This window comes from Trachemys scripta, chromosome 9, assembly GCF_013100865.1.
Source record: "Trachemys scripta elegans isolate TJP31775 chromosome 9, CAS_Tse_1.0, whole genome shotgun sequence".
Taxonomy (NCBI): Eukaryota; Metazoa; Chordata; order Testudines; family Emydidae; genus Trachemys; species Trachemys scripta.
Genome location: NC_048306.1, coordinates 86,552,370 through 86,559,003, shown reverse-complemented (window position 1 = coordinate 86,559,003; position 6,634 = coordinate 86,552,370).

Sequence of the window (6,634 nt, the reverse complement as noted above, 5' to 3'; positions counted from 1 at the left end):
TGGAAAAGTAATACTAGGAAACTTTTGCTAGCAAAAATGGAAGGAGGGGCAGACTGTGTGATCATGAAAGGGAAGGAGGGGTTGGTTCATGAGAAACGCTTTCTATTAAGATTTGAGAAGCCCTTTTCTAACCAGTCTTGTCTGAATGGTCAAGTATTGAGTTATGTGGTCTGATTCTCCCTACTCCACCTCAATTCTACAGCAGCTTCCAGATGTTCCTAATATAGTGTACACTGCTGTTGCTTTGGCAGTTGTATGGTCCCAGATCTTAAAATAGTCATATTCACTTATTATTTTGGAATGTTGTCAACGGTTTCCTGAGGAACTCAAGAAGCAGAAGGGCAAAAAGCAATTTTCAAAAGTTTATAGCTCACTAAACCTGAATGGAATTTCATGGGATAAAAAAAAGGCACTTTTAAGGGCTCTCTCCCTGCTGAATTTCAAAATCCTGCTGCAAACAATGCAATGTTAATGACAGCTTCTCAAAAAGAGGTTAAAAATGGAAAGTGTTAAGCAACCTAAAATAGAGGTCACTACCAGCTCTGCCTATAGCAATATAAAGACTTTGAAAATGCACAAATCAGATTCCCCTAAAAAAGTTTATATTCCGTCACCTTCCCTGACCCAGCTGATACAGTAGCTTTCTCAGTGAATTCAGTAACATTTGTCCATTTTTCACAATGCTTCCCTTGCAACTGGTAAATTATTTAGCTCGTTTAGAAATGGAAATTATATTACATAAGTTGGTTTCCTTATAGCTCAGCTCTCTACAAGCCCAGACAAATGTTATCTATTTTCTGTCAATTTTCACCTGCCCCCTTTCATTTTGGCATGTGATGGCAGTAGGGTGACCAGACAGCAAATGTGAAAAATCGGGACAGGGGGTGGGGGGTAATAGGAGCCTATATAAGAAAAAGACCCAAAATTCGGGACTATCCCTATAAAATTGGGACATCTGGTCACCCTAGATGGCAGTGGCTGAACAATGAAAGGATTTTGTGCAGGTGAGTTGAACCATCTTTATCCGTATTTTGCACATAAACTGCTAAAGACACAGCTGTAGCAGTAGGTGGACAGTCGGAGTCTGGCAAAAATATGTGACTGTGCATTTTTCTGTTGATTTTATATATATATATATATATATATATATATATATAAATCTTCCTGGAGAAGCAGAGTTCCTCATCTGAACCTCTTGCCTCTAGATCTGCTGAATCAGCAGTAATGTTTTTGATTACTGCAGGTACTTTTGGTGAAAGTTCACCTGAAAGATTACTTGTTTTTCCCAGCCACACAAGTTTGATTGTTGTCTAAATTCCTTTTGATACTTTAAAGATGCTTTCTTCTCTCTATATATAATGTATAGTATTCTGTTACGTTAAGGGAGTTGATTTGGTCCTGCTGTTAAGGCAAGTCAGTATTGTTCATAATTGTGAACTATCCATTTTACTTGTTGGCATGTCCTAGTTTTTGAAGGAATTGTTTAAGTAGAGATAGAAATCTGCTGATAAGGATTTTAAAGAGACTCTAATTTTAGAAATAATTTGCAAAAATTAAGCTATAACTCTGGCACTCGATGACCGGACATCAAAAAATCTGCAGATAAGCATCTGAAAGTCTGGATCCTTACAGGAAGTTTGTCCACACTACTTAGATCGTAAGATCACTGGGGCATGGACCGTCTTTTTGTTCTGTCTTTGAATCACGCCTATCACAGTGGGGTCCTATAGTTCATGACAGAGGTGCCTAAGTGTTACAGTAATACCAACTATAAATAATAATTCAGGCCTGTTTGGTCTCCAAAACTAGATTCACGCAAACCAGCTTTCTTATTATATCTGGCACTTCTGATTCAAGCTAAATCCTGGAGCGGCTGAGTTTAAAGAGCACTGAAAATTAAAGAAAAATATGAACCATTTCAGACCTCAGAAAAGCTCAACTCAATTTAGGTGAAGTCTGCAGCAGTAAACTCAGGGTCCTAAAATGACTCAGATCCTTTCTTTCGGGCTGAATCCAGAAGATAGTTATAGGCAGTTGTGCTTCTGTCTCTAAAGCCCTCAGCTGAGAGTCCACCAGAACCAATCCTCTCCCCTATATTATTCAACATGGATATGAAGTCATTGGAAAAAGCTGATGAAAGAGCAAGGACAGAGATGCCACCAAGACATGGATGACATCCAGCTCTACATCTCCTTTATGTCAATCATAAATAACAACATCTCCCAGCTTCCTCAATGTCTGAATAAAGAGCAGCAAGCAAAAGCTGAACACAAGCAACACTGAGATGCTGATTGGAAGAAGAAGATGCCTTGAAGAAACTTGTCATAATTCTCAGTCTGGCACATGCTATTGTAGACATCTGTCATGAGATTTAATTGGTCCATAGCATTAGACTCCTCAGTGCCACAGGATGCTTAAATAGCTGTGTCAGGAAAAAAAAAAAAAGGGGGCTGGTGTGGTGGTGGCGGGAAGCACAACCATCCAACAAACAAACAAACCGTACCATATGCAACCAGCAAGAAGACTGTGTCCCATCTTACTGAATACAGTGCAGACCATGGTGAGCCCTATGTTTGTGACCCTGAGGATTGACTATTGCATCTCACTGTATCTAAGAATTAATCCATATGCCCAGAAAAAAGCTCCAAATGGTACAAAAGACAGCAGGCCCTCTGCTTAACAGTATAGGTCACTATGGGCACATCTTGCAGCTCTGTTCTTTGCACTGGTTTTCCACTCAAGAGAGTTCAATTCAAGGTGCCTCTTCTCATATTCAAAGACCTACCAAGATTTGGGACTGAGAGAGTGCCTTTCCTTCTGCGACCATGACTGTCAATGACAGCTACGTTCCACTAGAACCATAAACCTGTCAACCAAGAGGAGGAGATAGAACTTTCACAGGAGCTGGATCTTGACTATGGAAATCTCTCCAGCAAGAAATAAGAATGACTACGGGGTCTTATTGTGTGTTTAGCGTTCATCTCTTTGATTTGGCTCCCCCCCCCCCACAGTTATTTTCCTACAGGCTGGAATGGAAAAAAGAGGGACACTGTTGTTTCTATTTTTAAATACTTGGAGTCTACTACATAATAGTGATGAGGGCTTAGACAAATTGATGGATAGACAGGCAGATGACAGCAGCTGCATTCTGTTTGGACGTCACAATCAAGCAGCAATTAAGTGGTTAAAACAAATATTTCTTGAGTCGATTTGTTATATTTATATCTTAATTTGTCTTTTTAAGAAATCTACTGTTGTTTTTAGTCTTCTGATCTTTTATTTTCTTAAGTCTTTGTCACTAAAGCTCTCTTAATCTTTGTAGATAAAGCTTCCGGTTTGTGGTATTTTTCCTTAAGGCTTCAGTTGTCTTCAGTCTTTTCATTTAATCACATTTAAATATTTCAGACAGTTTCAAGACATTCATAAATGGATATGATTAAGATTAGGTCCTAATAAGTGGTAGGAAAAAAAAAATCTTGTCTTCCAACCAAGACAATGAAAGCCCATCACAAGCCTCAATGGATTAAGACAAGTTTTTTTTTTTTCTTATCCTTACAAAATGAACACATTAAACACTGTTCCAGCAGCTGTATTCACTAGAAGCACTAAAGATAATCCCTTCCATTTGTTATTGGAAAGTGCTTTCCTTTATAAGTATCACCCTGCTTTACTGGCAGCCCTGTAGGCCATAGATTAGAAAGCTGAGCAACCCACTTGGTAATGAAAACTGAAACTCACCTGGTTTTACCACAAAGCCAAAGCTTGACTCAGATTTGTGATCCTTTGGTGTAAATGAGAGTAGTAGTAAAATTTTATCTTCTAAGCTATTTGCAATCAATAATTAATTATATAGTCCTCACAACATCCCTCTAAGACACGAGTTTGTCTCTATATTTTCCAGAGAAACTGAGTCACAGAAGTGAAGCACTCATTGCTGCATCAGGTGTCAAGGGATGTGCACACATGCTGAGCTGCCTGCATATGTTTAGCAGGCAGGGCCGGCTCCAGAGTTTTGGCTGCCCCAAGCAGCCCAAAAAAAAAAAAAAAAAAAGCTGCGATCGCGATTAACCCAGGTCTGAGACCTCTTACATAGTATGGAAATGGTGTTGGTCTTGCTTTGAGCAGGGGATTGGACTAGATGACCTTCTGACAGGGCCGGCTCCAGGCACCAGCTTAACAAGCAGATGCTTGGGGGGGCCAAGGGAGAGGGGTGGCACCTGCGGCAATTTGGAGGCGGCAGGTCCCTCACTCCTTCTAGGAGCGAAGGACCCGCTACTGAACTGCCGCCGCCGATCGTGGCTTTTTTTTTTCCCCAATTGCCGCCGCCGATCGCGATCGCGGCTTTTTTTTTTTGCTTGGGGTGGCAGAAATGCTGGAGCCGGCCCTGCCTCCTGAGGTCTCTTCCAACCCTAATATTCTATTTGATGAAATGTACACAAACCAGGAAAATGACTAAGAGGGCAAAACCATTCCATCACTGATCTTGATGAAGGATGGTGCGTCACCTAACTGAACTGAGCAGACCTCCTCACTTCCCTGTGGGTCTCTTAATGCTTCCTGTCTGTACAATGGAGGGTCAAATCCTAAGTAATTTACCCAAAGGTACAAAAGGGGTCAATTTCAAAATTTGATTAGAACTTGGGAGTTCCTCACAGGCCAGTGGGATCTGCACCCACTTATTCCATAGGTGAATTTGGCCTTTTATGTAATTTGAAACTAAAATGCTAAGCAAAACTCAGTTATTCCAGAATAGAACTAGAAAAAAAGTTGGCACAAACCCTTGCAAACCAATCCTGCTAAGGTTCAATGAGCTGTATGTGATAGATATGGCAAATTCCTGCAATATGCTTGCAAAATCTTATGGTATTAAATGCAAACTTTATGTATCATTATGGGCTGGGATTGTATGTAAGGGGGAGGCCTGGGAGTTCAAAGGATTATATTGAAAGTGTGCCAAATGAGAATGGACTTTTGGGACAATAAGTGTGAAATGGATTTCCTGGGAAATATTTAGGGAAAGGTTAATACAAATTCCCTACCTACAGTTATACAAAAACTCGGCCTTTTGAAGCTATGTCCTGAGGACAGAGTGATTGCTGAATACCTGTTGGAGATCAAGGGCCCAAGCTGTAAAAAGAAACAGCTGATCCAACCAGTCTGGGTTCTGGTTCTGAATCTGAGACCGTTATCAACTTATAACCATGGGGAAACAACAGTTGTGGGTTTTGAAGGACTGACATCTACTGGTGCCTGACATTTCTCTGTAATGCTTTCACCTAAAGAATAAATGTGCTTACTTACAAAGAGCTGTGCAGTAACATAAGTGTGAGTAATTACTGCTGTTCACGGCCTTTGAAGAGAAAGCAAAGTCCAGACGCTTGCCTGTTTTGGCAGTGTGTCTTGCTGGGAATATCATAGTGTAGGTAGGGAACTGTGCCACCTTAACACCCTGGTCAAGAGGGAGAAGGATGCAGGTCTTTGTCCAAGAGAGGTGACAGCTGAGGCATGAGGAGCATAGAGTGCCTCCTCGTGAGGGACCATGGAGTAGTAATACAAGTGCAGTTGCCCCAAACTGTAAAACTGTACTCCTGAATCCTTTCTAACTACAGGTTATAGTTTTAAAAAGATTATTCCAAAATATTTTCAGTATAGATTGAGTATAAAAAAGCATCAGGATAACAAACCTGGTTTTACCTATCATGAACAGATTAAAAACAAAGATAGATAATGACATTTTAAGAGCCTAGAAAAACAAGGAGGGTTTATAACTTATAGCACAACTCCACCAGATGGATTTTAGCTGAATTTCAGTTTTGTCCTTCTGAACTTTGACTATATTTACTTTCAAGTAAAGTAAACCTGGAGGAAATAATGCATTTATCTATTTTATGTAATCTGCATTTTTGAAATGTGCCAAAAGTGAAAAATAACATTTGATCCTAAAAATCAGATTTAAACAAATAAAACAAAAATGAGAATTGAGCAGCAGAGGAAAGGCGTAAAATGTGAATGGAACATAAATGAGCTAAACACATTTATGGTGAAATTTGCTGAAGTTCAAGATACCAGCTCTAAATTCACTGCACTACTGACTGTCCCATGTATTCAGATCTAGTGGTCCAAATCCTCTACATAAAGGAGTGAGAGGTTCTGGATGATCTTCCAGCTTGGGGCCTGATCCAAAGCCCATTGAAGTCAATGGGAATCTTTACAATTTATGGAGACTCATTTCAACTTTTATCCAGAGAGCAGTGTTGTGTGGATTCCTCTCTTAGAATACAATTTGAAAGAGAGGTTTCACAGCCTTCCCAGTTTTTGAAATAAAAGTATTCTTGAGCATTCTTTCAATCAGGGGCGGCTCTATGTATTTTGCTGCCTCAAGCACGGCAGTCAGGCGTCTTTCGGTGGCAGGCCTGCGGGAGGTCCGCTGGTAACACGGATTTGGCAGCATGCCTGCGGGAGGCCTGCTGGTCCCGCGCCTTCGGCGTACCCGCTGCCGAATTGCCGCCAAAACCGCGGGACTGGCAGACCTCCCGCAGGCATGCCGCCGAAGGCAGCCTGACTGCCGCCCTCACGGCAACCGGCACGCCGCCCCCCCGTGGCTTGCCGCCCCAGGCACACGCTTGCTGTGCTG